Source organism: Phyllobates terribilis, unplaced genomic scaffold, assembly GCF_046119375.1.
Source record: "Phyllobates terribilis strain yellow unplaced genomic scaffold, ASM4611937v1 Scaffold_134__1_contigs__length_4944459, whole genome shotgun sequence".
Lineage (NCBI taxonomy): Eukaryota > Metazoa > Chordata > Amphibia > Anura > Dendrobatidae > Phyllobates > Phyllobates terribilis.
In genome coordinates this window covers 3,757,640-3,773,586 of record NW_027362894.1, presented here as the reverse complement: position 1 = coordinate 3,773,586, position 15,947 = coordinate 3,757,640, and positions in this window count along the sequence as shown.

Genomic DNA, 15,947 nt, shown 5'->3' with positions numbered 1-15,947 from the left:
AACTTCTGGTTTCAACTGTATATGAGATATTGAAATTTAATTGGTCATATTGTCATTTATTTTGAATGAAGTAAGTGAATTCCCACATTAATTTGACATTATATAATAATGTCTTTATATTTAAATAAATCTCAAGTGATTTCAACAATACAACAGGATGTTATTTTCTTATAATAAAAAAATTAAAATAAAAAATTCTATTGTGGTGTTAATTTTGTAATATTGATTTCTTTATCTGTGTCATTTATGTCTCAGTGTTTGAAAAAGGCCTTTTGCATAAGGCTGAAACGTTACATTGAATTTTGGGATTTCTTTATGAAATAAAGAATTGCATTATCATTCTGAATATTTGAGTGCCGAGTATCTATATATACACTGGCATGCCAGGCATGTCAATCTCCACAAGGAGAAAAATGACCCTTTAGATCCCAGTGAGAAGCCTCTCATACAGTCAAATCGGATCTCATGCTTTGTACTGACGAGGAGCAATACCCTGAAACACCGTGGCTGCAAATTGAGATTCTGGTTTGGCTTTTATCCCAAGTCATGTGACAAGGCTCGTTAAAGGGTCGATATTGACTTTCAGGATTGCTACTTCCAATAGACTTGTCACTTATCTCACTTTTAGCAAATCAGAATATACCGTAGATCATATATAATAGAAATAATCATTATCCACTGTCTGTCTTTCCAAAAGTGATAATAGGAAGTGCAGCCATATCGGTTGTGACCTTTGAATTAATTTCTCAGAAACAGACAGTGAACAGTCATTTTGTCAGGATGTTATATCAATGACTAAGTCATTAGTTTCCAAGAAGCTGCTTTAAAATTGACAAACTACTTCTTCCTATTTTTGCAGCGGTGCAATATTGCCATCTTATTAGAGAAGTTAAAGAGAATGTGTTATCAAAAAATAACCAATTGTTTAAATTACCTTTTAACATGAAATTTATTATTTTTTTTTTACTTTTTTTTCCACTATAGTAACCATCTAAACTAAAAAAACACACCCACAGATCCTGCAATTATCACCCTGGCCAAAATTAGTTTCATATTTCCTGTTGTATGCAGAAGATTTTTCAGCAGTTTTATTATCATGACTGAAAATGACAATGAAAGATGACACCTCTATATAAAGCAGATAAAGTAGCCACCATTCACTATAAATGATAGTCACAGCTCACCTCCTCACCCTTCCTTCACAATGAGTCTATTCTTAGGACTAGTGGCCAGTGTGAAAATTGTAAGACTTCAGGATTGTTTTTTTTTGATTGTGATGTTAAAAAGTGAAAATCTAAAAAAAATGACATTTAAAGTAAATTTAATGTAATCCCTTCTCACCATGGACAGTTTTAGTTTTTGGGCTTTTTCTTTGTTCCTCTCCTTCTTTCTCCCCTTTCGTGTGACATAGCTGTATGAGGGCTGTTTTTTTTTTACCCTACAATATACTGGAAAACTGGAACAAAAATTCCAAGCGAAGTTAAATGGGATTGCGTTTTTCATTGTATTTGGGTTTTGTTTCTAAGGTTTCATTGTGCAGTGAAAATGACCTGTGAACATGATTCTTCATGTCGAGCAAACTTGAAAAACCAGATATCAAACTTGTATAGTTTTATTTTGATGGTGAAAATATTTCAGAGATTCGGTCGATAGAGCTTTATGAGGGCTTGTTAATTGCTGAGGTTTTCATTAATAACATTTTTTGGGTTATATACGATGTTTCAATCCCACTTTTTCATGTACCAACATGGCAGCCATGGGGGCGGTCAGCAGGCTCATGGTTGCCACTGAAATCCATAAGCAGCACTTTCACTTAGTGAAGGGGGGTGGAAGGCAACATCCCATGGGCATCCAAAATGGTGAACCTCTGGGACATCGCACCTTAACTACCATGGTCAGGGATTTACTGCAGCATCTAAGGGGTTAACAGCAGCAACCAGAGCTGCTCTAATAGCGGCTTTTACAGACAAATACCGGCAGTATAACACAGCTGGAATCTGCAGGTATATTGCGGGTGGAGTTGCAGAGTCCACTCCACACACTCGCACCCAACATGCACTATACATGTAGGGCAGATAGGGGTTAAACAGAGGACACGTTCCTTTTAAGCACTTAAGAATTTATTTATTTTTTACTTTGCAGATAGTATACTGGCATATGCTTTGTACTTAAAAGGAATGTCTGCATTAGTTAATGTCTTTTTGTTAGAAGGGCCCCAATATGCTGACTAAAGGATGATCTGTTGCTGGCAATCTCAGCGATAAGCCATTTGTTGAAAATCTGGCAACAAGCATTTAATTCTCCTGCACTGCCACCAAAGGAAACAGGAGGTACTGCACAGTATCCAGTGAAATCAATAAGCTATGTAATGAATGAAGTACTGGGACCTTCAAAGTGGGAATGACTCCATGTAACTGCTCTCTAGTCTGCATAAAATGGGTTCAGGTTTACAACGGAGAATCCCCACTATTAACCTGTATAGTGCCCCAAGTATGTGCAAGTGGTTTCTAAACCAGACAACCTCATTAAGTCTCATAACACCTTTGTCAATAAACAGGTATTCTCAAATTACTAAGTTGCTTTAATTAGTTAAACAGCATGAAAATACACAAGTTTGCCACTGACTTGCTTTTTCTATCTGCTGTCATTCTCCTGCAATGAGAGCTTTTATCTTACATAGTGTAAAGCTCATTTCCTTGGAGTTTACCAAGGTCTACTAGTGGCTGGAGAGTGTGCAGTAGTCACATTCCAGGAGAAAAGTTAATTCCTAACATACCGTTATCTCTGTCCAGCCCATTCATTTCTATACACCAGTTAGCTGCTCCCTGCCTTCTCCCTTTAGGCTTTTGACGAGATGCTCTTATCCATCCTGTAGAATCACAATTCCTGCACCCAGTATCTAGGCTCTCACTGTCTGTGGCTGTGTGCTTGCTCATCAGAGCTATCACTCTGGGAGAAGAGCCCGTCCTGCCAGAAATCAGGAAGTAAGGAGACTGCACAGCTCTGAGCTGCTCAAGAGATCACTTATGAAAACTCCTTTTAGGCATCAAACATTTCCTTTGTTCAAATAGAAAGAATATAGATCTACATATTTTAGAATGTGTATGAACTACATGTCTGAAATAAAAATAAATGATTCTAAATAATATATATATATATATATATATATATATACATATACATACAGTACAGACCAAAAGTTTGGACACACCTTCTCATTTAAAGATTGTTCTGTATTTTCATGACTATGAAAATTGTACATTCACACTGAAGGCATCAAAACTATGAATTAACACAGGTGGAATTATATACTTAACACAAAAAATTTGGGAAACAACTGAAAATATGTCTTATATTCTAGGTTCTTCAAAGTAGCCACCTTTAGCTTTGATAACTGATTTGCACACTTTTGGCATTCTCTTGATGAGCTTCAAGAGGTAGTCACTGGAAATGGTCTTCCAACAATCTTGAAGGAGTTCCCAGAGATGCTTAGCACTTGTTGGCCCTTTTGCCTTCACTCTGCAGTCCAGCTCACCCCAAACCATCTCGATTGGGTTCAGGTCTGGTGACTGTGGAGGCCAGGTCATCTGGCGTAGCACCCCATCACTCTCAGTTTGGTCAAATAGCCCTTACACAGCCTGGAGGTGTGTTTGGGGTCATTGTCTTGTTCAAAAATAAATGATGGTCCAACTGAACGCAAACCGGATGGAATAGCATGCCGCTGCAAGATGCTGTGGTAGCCATGCTGGTTCAGTATGCCTTCAGTTTTGAATAAATCCCCAACAGTGTCACCAGCAAAGCACCCCCACACCATCACACCTCCTCCTCCATGCTTCACGGTGGGAACCAGGCATGTAGAGAACATCCGTTCACCTTTTCTGCGTCGCACAAAGACACGGTGGTTGGAACCAAAGATCTCAAATTTGGACTCATCAGACCAAAGCACAGATTTCCCCTGGTCTAATGTCCATTCCTTGTGTTCTTTAGCCCAAACAAGTCTCTTCTGCTTGTTGCCTGTCCTTAGCAGTGGTTTCCTAGCAGCTATTTTACCATGAAGGCCTGCTGCACAAAGTCTCCTCTTAACAGTTGTTGTAGAGATGTTTCTGCTGCTAGAACTCTGAGGAAGCCATACGGCGAGAGCGTGGGTTCGGGGATAGGCTGACGACCTGGTGCGGGCTGCACACACATGGGTATGCATTGTTTCTGACTGTTTCTCTGACTCTCTACTTTTTGGGGAAGCTCCTCTTATATTCATGCTTTTATGGCATGCCTAATACATTCTTTACTGAGGGCTCCCATGTATATGTATCTCACCTGTCATTAGTGGCACATTATTGCAGGGACTGTGATTATACAATCTACTGGGTAATCTATTACATAGAGCTTTTGCATGGAACATTGAATGGATTACTACTATTATTATTTATTTTTCTTTGCGCAAGACACCTGCACTTTATGATTCATTGGGGAGATTATTACATGGACCTCTGCACGTAATATTGTATGGACTACCAATATATGTTTAACCCCCCCCTTCCCGTTTTTTTTCTCTCTGCAAAGTGCCTGGTATAAGTACTGCCCCATTTTTGTCCAATAAATGCAGCTGATCTCTGCGACCTGTGTATGTGCTGTGTGACTGGGCACTTCAGCCCTCACTGGGTACCCATCTTTACATCTTAAACTGTATGTTAAATTATGTATGCAAGTTTTTAAGAAATTGAATTAATAAAAATTATGTTTTTTATCGCTAAACTCAATGTCCTCCTCTCTTTCTGCTAGAACTCTGTGTGGCATTGACCTGGTCTCTAATCTGAGCTGCTGTTAACCTGCGATTTTTGAGGCTGGTGACTCTAATAAACTTATCCTCAGAAGCAGAGGTGACTCTTGGTCTTCCTTTCCTGGGGCGGTCCTCATGTGAGACAGTTTCTTTGTAGCGCTTGATGGTTTTTGCAACTTCACTTGGGGACACTTTCAAAGTTTGCCCAATTTTTCAGACTGACTGACATTTATTTCTTAAAGTAATGATGGCCACTCGTTTTTCTTTACTTAGCTGCTTTTTTCTTGCCATAATACAAATTCTAACAGTCTATTCAGTAGGACTCTCAGCTGTGTATCCACCTGACTTCTGCACAACTGATGCTCCCAACCTAATTTATAAGGCAAGAAATCCCACTTATTAAACCTGACAGGGCACACCTGTGAAGTGAAAACCATTTCCGGTGACTACTTCTTAAAGCTCATCAAGAGAATGCCAAGAGTGTGCAAAGCAGTCATCAAAGCAAAAGGTGGCTACTTTGAAGAACCTAGAATATAAGACATATTTTCAGTTGTTTCACACTTTTTTGTTAAGTATATAATTCCACATGTGTTAATTCATAGTTTTGATGCCTTCAGTCCAAAATTTATCCAAAATTAATGGGTATGCTTCAGATTTTTCCGCAATGATAATCCACAGCGTAAATTTCTGCAGCATGTGCACAGTGTTGCACAGCTTCTGGATACCCACAGTTGCAGTATAAAACTTCACAAAGCAGATTACATGGGATAACAAGCTTTTACTTCTCAGAACATGAGGTAAAGGAAAAAACGCACAGTCACACAGTACTGCATCAGGAAGTAAGAACAAAATAGAAAATACAAGAGAGACTTTTTTTCTTTCACAATACAGTAAACAAGGAAACTTTACACAACATCGCCATCTACTGTCAGATCAGCATAAAGTCCTCCTTCACACAAACAAAGAAGTCCACAACTGTTGCATATACCAACACACAGCACATGCGGGTTATCAGTGAGGACCATGGGGCACGCATTACCAAGCGTTTAAGCGTTTTCGCTTCGAAAATTCCGCAGCAAAAACGCTTGAAAAACGCACAGTGGGCACGCAGCCAAAGTCTCTTCAAAACTGAACAGGTCCCTATAAAAATAAGTTTTGTAAATTTCCTTGAAAAAAATGAAAAATAACTGCTACATTTTTAAATCTTCTAAAATGCTAACAAAATAAAACAACATTTTACAAATGGTGCTGATGTAAAGCAGACATGAGGGAAATGTTATTTAGTACTGTTTTTGTGTGGTATGACTATTGGGATTAAAGGCATAATCAATCAAAGTTTGAAAAGTGCAATTTTTAAAACATTTTTGCCAAGTTTCTGATATTTTTATAAATAAACGCAAACCATATCAGCCTAAATTTACCATTGTTTTTTGTGATGCATGATACTTTATAATAGTCTCGAAAGCTATGGGATATGTTGAAGCATTCCAGAGTTATTACTATATAAAGTGACACTGGTCAGATTTAAAAAAAATTGGTTTTGTCATGATGGGGTTAAGCCACTTTGTTACCATTTTGGCAGTATGCTTCGGGTCATTGTCCATTTGGAGGACCTATTTCTGCTCAAGCTTTAACTTCCTGGCTGATATCTTGAGATGTTGCTTCAGTATTGCCACATAATCTTCTTTTCTCATGAAGCCATCTATTTTGTGATGTGCACCAAGTCCCTCTTGCAGCAAAGCAACCCCACAACATGATGCTGCCGCCCCCGTGTTTCACAGTTGGAATGGTGTTCTTAGGCTTCTAAGCTTCTCCCTTTTTCCTCTAAACTTAACGATGGTCATTATGCACAAAAAGTTAAATTCTAGTTTCATCAGACCACAGGACATGTCTCCAAAAATTAAGGTCTTAGTTCCTGTGTGCATTTGCAAACATTAATCTGGCTTTTTTATGTTTCTTTTGGAGTAATGGCTTCTTCCTGGCAGAGTGGTCTTTCAGCCCATGTTGATACAGTACTCGTTTCACTGTGAATTGTCACTCTGACAATCTTACTAGCTTCTGCCATCCTCTTCACAAGGTCTTTTGCTTTTGTCCTGGGGTTGATATGCACATGTCGGACCAAAGCACGTTCATCTCTGGGACACAGAACCCGTCTCTTTCCTGAGTGGTATGATGGCTGGACATTCCAATCTTGTTTGTACTTGCATATAATTGTTTGTACAGATGAACGAGGCACCTTCAGATATCTTGAAATTGTACCTAAGGATAAGCCAGACTTGTGCAAGTCTACAGTTCTCTTCCTGATATCTTGGCTGATTTCTTTACACTTTCCCATGATGCTACACATAGAAGCAGTGTGTTTCAGGTGTGCATTAAAATACATCCACAGGTGTGTCTCTAATTGACTCAGATGTTGCCCAAAAAACTATTAGAAGCTTCCAAACACATGGCATCATCATATGGACAGTCCAGAATTGTTTAAATACATAGTAATCTTAGTGTATGTAAACTTTTGACTTTGCAGTAAGTAATAAAAATGCCTTAAAACATTATCTCTCTCTCATTATTCTGGCATTTGGCAAATATTAAAAATTATGGTAATCCTAATTGACCTAAAACGGGAAAGGTTTATACTTATTTCATGTCAGATATTGAGAAAAACATGCATATGTGTCTTTTTATATAGTGTATGTAAACTTCTGGTTTCAACTGTATATATGTATATATGTGCACATCTCATTGCTATAGCAAATCAGTGGGAGTCATCAACAGTGATAAAGTAATAGAAAAAAGGAAGAAAATTGAATCCTTAGAGGAAAAGTAAGATAATTTGTCTAAAAAATGCCAGTGTAAGGAGGCTCATAAGCTCCCCGGGGAGCCATTGCATGGTTTATAAGCCTCCTTACTCTGGCATTTCACTCTCCTCACTGGGATCTAAGGGGTAAAGTTTTTCCTTCTGAAGTCTCTCACACAGCTAAATCAGATCTCATGCTTTGCACTGCTGAGGGGCAACACCCCGAAACACCATGGCTGCAAATTGAGATTCTAGTTTGCCATTTATCCTAAATCATGTGGCAAGGCTTGTTAAAAGGTTGATATTGACTTTTAGGATTGCTACTTCTAATAGGTTGCACTGGAAGAGACAGTTTGCAAGTTTTAGGTGGAATTTCTCTTCAATAAAAATACTTTTTGATTACACCAGTGATTTTTTTCCTTTCTTACAGACTGGACCAGTCATTGGGGAAGCCCTCGCTGTTTCTTTCTGGATAGATTCCACTTCCTACCACTATGAAATGGAATAAATGCTATGTTTTAGAGAAATTAACAATAGTAATGGTAATAATCTGACACCATATGATGGCAAATCCAAGCAACATGCCGTCATTTGTAACAATGGGAAAGCCTTTTTTTAAGAGGTTGTCCAGAATAAGGATGCCATATTTCATCGCTTTGTGGAAGAATAGGTAAATCGTTTCTCATGTTATATTCTCTGAACTGTAAATCGTAAACAGTTTCACAAATTTGGTTGAATGCCAGTGGACCCAAAAAATGCTAATTTCTAATAGTAAATTTAAAAATGACTTTTTTTTACTTTTATTTATTTCCAGATAAAGTGAAAGATCGAGGCTCTAATACAATTGGGTCAAGATTGAACCGTGTCGAGGACAAGGTAAGAAAATAAGATAAAACCATATATATTTATATTATGCACAGCTACTACTTACACATACACACATGGAGTACAGGATATACAGACAATTACCACATACTACATACAGAATATTCCTCACTCTCTGAAAAAGTGTAAAATACATAATGGTGCATCCAGACACCAATTCTACAGCGCTGCTCATACACTGCAAAGAGTCTAAATACCTGTGGTCATCTGTGACTTGCACACACAAGTTAAGGTGGCCACACACAATAACTAAAGTTGATTGCTGGTTCGGCCGTCCACTACCTCTCCCAACTCTCATACACGAGAAGGTTTGGCTTGGTTAAATGTTCATGTGTTTTCAAAGTGGAGAACTGTGAAAATCACTGCCAAACGGCTCTGGCAGCAGCTTATCACCTGAATAACAAAAGGGTCGGGCATTAAGGGTCAGGCAGTTTGAATTTTACCTCCTCTGACCTCATCTGTCAGGGAAGAGTCTGGATGTCCCCTTAGACTATTAGCTTAGTCTATTGTGTATGGAGGCTTAAAGGGGTTTTCCATTACTCAGACAACTACATCTCAATCCATATGTGTGTCCCCCAGTAAAATAATAACACCTATACTCACCTCCAGTGCCAGCACTATTCCAGCGGTGTCTGCACTGGCTCTCCTGGGGATTGCATGTGTCATGGGTGTGTCAGAAGTGACAGACAGTCATCCTGCAGTTGGTTGCAGGAGATCTCTTCATTTGGCCTTACAGACAACTTCTTAGAATATGTATCTCTAGGACCCAGGGGCTAGCTTCCTCTGGCTAATTAACACCCTGGCCTGGATGTATAAATACCTGTTGTGAGCCAGAGGGAGGTGCCAGCGATATTCATTGCCCCTTGTGAAGGCTTGAGCAAGAGCAGTACTTCTTCCTCTCTGGTGCTAGAGAACGTGTGCGCATTTGTCTGGAGTCGAGTAAAGCTAAGCGATTTTCCCTTGTTTGTCCCCCATTGTTGTCTTTAGTGTTCAGTGGGGATCAACTAGTGCTCATCCTTTCTGTTCCCTAGCCTGAGCCTAATGCCAGGGATAGACAGGCTGAGGTATGCGTGCGGCGATTGGTGAAGAACCAATAAAGGGACATTAGTGGAGACAGGGTGACACTAGATCAGCCTAGGAGTTCTCCACTCCCCACTTTCCCTAGTCTGGGTTCCCTTTCCGTTTTACCTTTGTGTTGCACTTAGTCTTTCCCACACCTTACGTGACAGCATGACATTATGTCTCATGATTCCTAGGGACAATCAGTGCTGACTTTACTCTCCCCGCCTTTGGCCAACTTGCATACATCCAGAGGAAGTGAGAGATGTTGCTGGTCTTACTTCCTCCGGATGTACAGGTATGTGCTATAACTGGAGGCAGGAAGAGTGAAGCCAGCGCTGATTGGCAGCAGGGATCACTTGACATAACAATGTCACGTGATCCCAAGGAGAGCCAATGCCGACACGGCTGGAACACTGGAGGGGAGTATAGGTGTTATTATTTTACTGAGGGCAAAAATATATATATGGAGAAGGAGATGTCCGAGTAGTAGAAAACCCCTTTAAGTGTTGGCTACTACTTTCATGGATGTGGACAGAAAGCTCTTTCTGAGTTCATTAAGTAGTTCAATCTGACAAAGGTTTCCAATAGAGTTGGTGCGAGTCAATTTGCAGGACCCAGTCCATCAGCCACATCCATAATCTGTGACGGCTGCATCGGAGCCCTGAGAACCACCTCCTACATCCCGGCATCCACAGCTGTTCTACTGATTAGCCGGCCTGATGCAATGTCACATATGCATCATGCTGTAACCATAAAGATGCAGCTAATCAGAAGAGAAGCAGGGAATCTTGGAAGGTAGAAGGCAGGTCTTGAGGCTCCTGTCCAGCATCCAAAGATTACTGACGTGGCCGATGGACCGAGTGCTGCGAAACGAATCGCACCAACTATAGATTTCAATTAAAACAACAATGTCTAAATGGCTAACCAATATTGCATTAAGGGATCTATCTACTTTATTTCTCCCCAAAACTGTGCCTCTCTTGTCCATGGGGTGTGTCTGGTATTGCAACTCAGCGCCCCATTGATTTGGTTAGGGATAAGCTACAATATCAGGCAGCGCTCATGGGTAGTGTGAAATGTGTATGGAGTGTGGTCTGTATCTATGCTATTCTCTTTGTTTGAAGTTTTTTTTTATACATTTGTAGGTAACTCAAATGGATCATAAACTCAATCTCATAACCGATATGATTCACCACCTGATAGCAAACCAACAAAGCGGTCAGTCTACAAACAGAACACCGCACCGGAGCAACTATCTGAACGACGGGAGCAACCTCTCCAGTACTCTGCCTACCTACCAACAGTTACAGTGCCAAGACGAGACCAAGATAATGCATCTTGATGAACAAACACAAACTAGTTCTTCTACTGTCCTCAATGCAGATATTCATTATTTTAATGAATGCATTTATAAGCAGAAAGTAAAATGAATGATGAAATTAGACTGAGTATCGAGTAAGTGTGTAACACTGTAAAGGACGTCTTGTCTATTCTCTGTAGATCCTATCAGGGTTCATTGAAGGTTTCTTAGAGGAAGGGACATGGAACATATGTGTATTGCTCCATGTAGAAACATGCAAGAAAGCATCTGATACATTGATGAATCCTTTCTCAGGAAGATTGTAGCTCATCGGCCTGTGGGATCGTAAATCGCTACGGGTCGTGCTGTAAAACTGGCAATACAACTGAACAATTACCCTGATTTTTTTTATTGTATTAAAATACACTTTTTACATTGATTTTCAATTTTTGGGGGGCCTAAAATGAAAATTCTTTTGAGAAAAATAGAAATAAATATTGTACTGTAGAAAATTACACTTCTTTTTTTTTGCAATGTATTTTTGGTAAAAATGGTATTAAAGAGTTAATTTTTCTTTATGATTTCTGATCACAATTTTTTTTTTTCTGGAATATTTTTTGACATCTGATCAAATGTATTGTATTTTCTGAAAAATGTTGATATTTGCACATTGATTGGTTTAAAGCAGTGATGGCGAATCTTTTAGAGACCGAGTGCCCAAACTGCAATCCAAAACCCACTAATTTATCACCAAGTGCCAACACGGCAATTTATCCTAAATATTGAGGTTTTACTGATACAAACAACTGATACAAAGAGCAGACGTGGGCAGCATAGAGCAGCCACAGACAGGAGCAGGGGTAAGAGACTGCAGAAATAAAGAATGTGCTCACCCACATCCTGGTATATATGCTGGCCCTCCCCTCAATCCTGGTATATATGCTGGCCCTCCCCTCAATCCTGGTATATATGCTGGCCCTCCCCTCAATCCTGGCATATATGCTGGCCCTCCTCTCAATCCTGGTATATATGCTGGCCCTCCCCTCAATCCTGGTATATATGCTGGGCCCCCCCTCAATCCTGGTATATATGCTGGCCCTCCCCTCAATCCTGGTATATATGCTGGCCCTCCCCTCAATCCTAGTATATATGCTGGCCCTCCCCTCAATCCTGGTATATATGCTGGCCCCCCCCTCAATCCTGGTATATATGCTGGCCCTCCCCTCAATCCTGGTTTATATGCTGGCCCTCCCCTCAATCCTGGTTTATATGCTGGCCCTCCCCTCAATCCTGGTATATATGCTGGCCCTCCCCTCAATCCTGGTATATATGCTGGCCCTCCCCTCAACCCTGGTATATATGTTGCCCTCCCCTCAATCCTGGTATACATGCTCCCTCCCCCCCCCCCCAAGCCACTGTGCATCCCATATAAAAAAAAAAAAAAAAAACACATAATAAACCCTCCTCCTCACCTTCCTTCTTCTCCAGCGCAGCGTCCTCTCCTGTAGTCGGCACATCTAGCTGAAGTGTATTGCAGCGCACGTACTAGCCAGGCCCGTGCGCGCTGCAGTACACGCTGCCGGCCAATCAGAGGCCAGCGGCCGCTGGCCTCTGATTGGCCAGCCGATGTCATGCTGGCCTCTGATTGGCCGGCAGCCGCTTCTGATTGTCCGGAAGCCGCTAGCCTCTGATTGTCCGGCCGAATTCATGCTGGCCTTTGACCGGAAGCCGCTGGCCTCTGATTGACCGGCCGACGTCATGCTGGCCTCTGATTGGCCGGCAGCTGCTGGCCTCTGATTGGCCGGCAGCGTGTATTGCAGCTCACGGGCCTGGCAAGTTCGTGCGCTGCAATACACTTCAGCTAGATGCGTTTCCGTCTGAGAGAGATCGCACATCTAGCTGCAGTAGCGGAGCTGGTGCCGGCACTCGGCGGCTCAGAGTTCTCCCCCGCCGGCCCGATCCAGTAGCGCTAGTGATGCGGCCATGGTGCCCACCAGGAGGGCTCTGCTGCCCCCTCTGCACGCTGCCATAGGTTCCCAGCACTGGTGTAAAGCATTTCTTCTTTTACAGCTGACGACCCAAAATTGGTGATTTTCTGAAAAAAAAAAAAAAAATGGCCAGTATGCATTATATATGGTGGAAGTGAGAATCTATCATCTGGATAAGGGGGTGGTCTTCACAGAGGGGTCTATGGAGAGATGTCACTTTATAAGGAGCACATAGCATGGAATACCGGGGGGAAGCCTTTTGGCTCCTTATGTTGCTCCAGTCCGGAATGCTCCACTATGGTCCATCCTTCTATAGTTCTTCTCTTACACTTTCTGCTGGTCGGTATATGGACGTATTCGCTCTATGCTGACAGGCACTCCCTTAGTATAGCCCATGTAATGCACGGCACCACAATGTTGTAGGTTCTGACTACTGTGTAAAAAAAACAACCACCCAGAGACCGGCCATAATCTTATAGTCTGGGTGTGAATACGCTGCAGGTATAGCTACACTTTTGTTGTGGAAATTTTGGTCATTTTATTTACCTTTTTGCATTTACCCAAATGAGGCTTGTGAGAAATCCTTAAATATGCTGCAGATTTCCCCTGTATGATGCTGACCAATCATAAGCAAGCAGCAACACTCAAAGAAAAGAAGAACACGCCCCCACCATAGCTCAAAGCGGGTTTCTTAGGGTATAAAGCTACGTTCTCACAATGAGTTTTTAGTGAGTTTTTACGCTGCATATTTTAGAAATAATGCAAGTAACCTATCTTAATGGGTGCAGAAATTCTGCAACATCAAAAACTCACCAAAAGCTCATCGTGGGAACCTAGCCTAAGATGTATAATGATGGAGAGTCCTGATCTCCTGGTCTAACCTTCTGCATGATTAGAAAGCAGAGATAACAGCTCTTAGACAAGGAAGGAGCCGCACAGCTGAGTTTCTCTGTGTCACATTACAAACCCTTTTATTGACTCCTGATTATGGAGTGTGCCAGTATCACACTTATGTCTTCTGTGCTCAAGCAACTTGTATTCTTTCTGCAGTGATATTAGGCTGTTATTACACCTCACACAGGAGCAGTGTGTTCTGGGTTACTTCTATGGTGAAATGTAATGACAGTCTGCTCTAATCTCACTGCAGAATGAGTACAAGTTGAGCACAACGGATCTAAGTGTGATACTGACACTGTGCTCTCATTTCTGGACAGGCAGTTTGGGATAGGCGCAGTACAGCAGAGGTGAGAGTGCCATAAGAGGAGGAAAGCTGTTAGAAAGGTTTGTAATGTTGCACAACTAAACTCTCTTGTGCTGCCCCTTCACCCACAGAGACCTTAACTGAAAGGTATTAGTCAGTTGTGTGCTCTAATCATGCAGGAGGTTAGCCCAGGAGACCAGGTCTGTATCCTTACATCTTAGACACTGAGAAATCTGCTCTAAGCTATGGTGGGGATGTGATCATCTTTCTTTTCAGTGTTGTCGTCTGCTTATAATTGGTCAGCATCATGCAGGGAGAAGAATTTCGCACCCCCAGTGAAAACTCTGATAACATCTACTTGGACTTAATTTTTTTTAACTCATTAGGCGCCAAATACTTTCATTGCTAATATCTCCGCAAATGAAAGATAAAATAGAAAAAAAAAACTTGAAAAATTTGGTGACAGGTCCTCTTTAGGATAAGACAACCCCTTTAAATGTAAGAATTGAATTTTAGTCGAAAAAATGTATGCAACAAAAATGCCACATGTGATTTGATCCAAAAACATGCTGCATTTCAGGATGAGAGAAGCAAGTATTTGCAAAAAAAAGTTAAAAGGGTGTTGACTGTTATGATATTGATCACTTATACTTAGGATGGACCACCAAGATCAGATTGGTAGAGTTCCAACACTCTGCCACCCCATTGATTCCATGCTGGAGCTGGTAACAGCTGATTGGTGGTGTTAGGATTTGGACACCTATCAATCTGATACTACTGACTTATATTGATGCCTTCTCCTAATTGATAAGTGGTAGCATGCCCCTTTAAAACAATACGTAGTTTTTATTTAGTTGTAAGATGAAAGTGACTCTACACATTAAGGCGTGTCATGGTCTGAGCACAAAATGATTCTAAGATTAGTTGCTGGCCTCTTGACCCGAACTTAAGAGCTTAAGGCCATGTTCATACATTCAGTAATTTGGTCAGTATTTTACCTCAGTATTAGGAAGCCAAAACCAGGAGTGGAACAATTAGAGGAAAAGTATAATAGAAACACGTCACTGATGAAACTTACTGAACGTGTGAAGGTGGCCTAATAGAGACGCTGTGGAGAAGGACAGGAGCGCACACAAAATAGGGCAATAGCGTCTGATAAGGGGTCGGGATAATTGATGGCAGCGCTCACCTAGAGGTGTTGTGTGCAGTCACCACAGCTATAATGGTGTAGAAAGCCGCTGCTGCCCTGTGGCTGGAGGAAAGGTTCTTCAAGAGGTGGAATGGCAAAAATGGAAGCTGGCACATTTAGGTGGGCTGTGCTGCGGGAGTGAAGAGCTTGTTTTTTTTTATACCTTGAGAAAGGCCCTGGTCCATTGCAGAAACGCATTGATATTAATCAAAAACGTTTGGGAATCCCAAGGCTCTTCATTCCCACAGTGCAGCCCACCTAAACGTGCCAGCTTCCATTTCTGACAATGTGGCCTAATAGACGTATATGAGGCTGTCAAAGTTCGGGGCAGGAGACTCGCAAACAGCTTGTGCATCACGATCTATGACACACAGATGTGTGAATACGCCATTACTCTCATATAAGATTACCTGCATCAAGTTTCAAAGGAGCAATTGTAACCCTCTTTCAATTATTTAAAGGGATTTTCCCACAAACAAAATTCATTTTAATCAATAGATCTTGGAATAATAATAAGTTCCACAATTGGATGTGTTTAAATAAAATGTTCCTGTGCTGAGATAATCTTAGAAATATGCCCCTGCTGTGTACTGTGTAATGTCTGACCATACAGGAACATGGTCTGAACATACCTCATCTCCTGGACGGGGAGGATGCAAGAGAGTATACAGACATTACAGCAGGGGATCACAGCCGATTCTTTATGTGAGGTAAAACAAGTTTTTAAACAGGCAGGGAAATGTTTTACCTC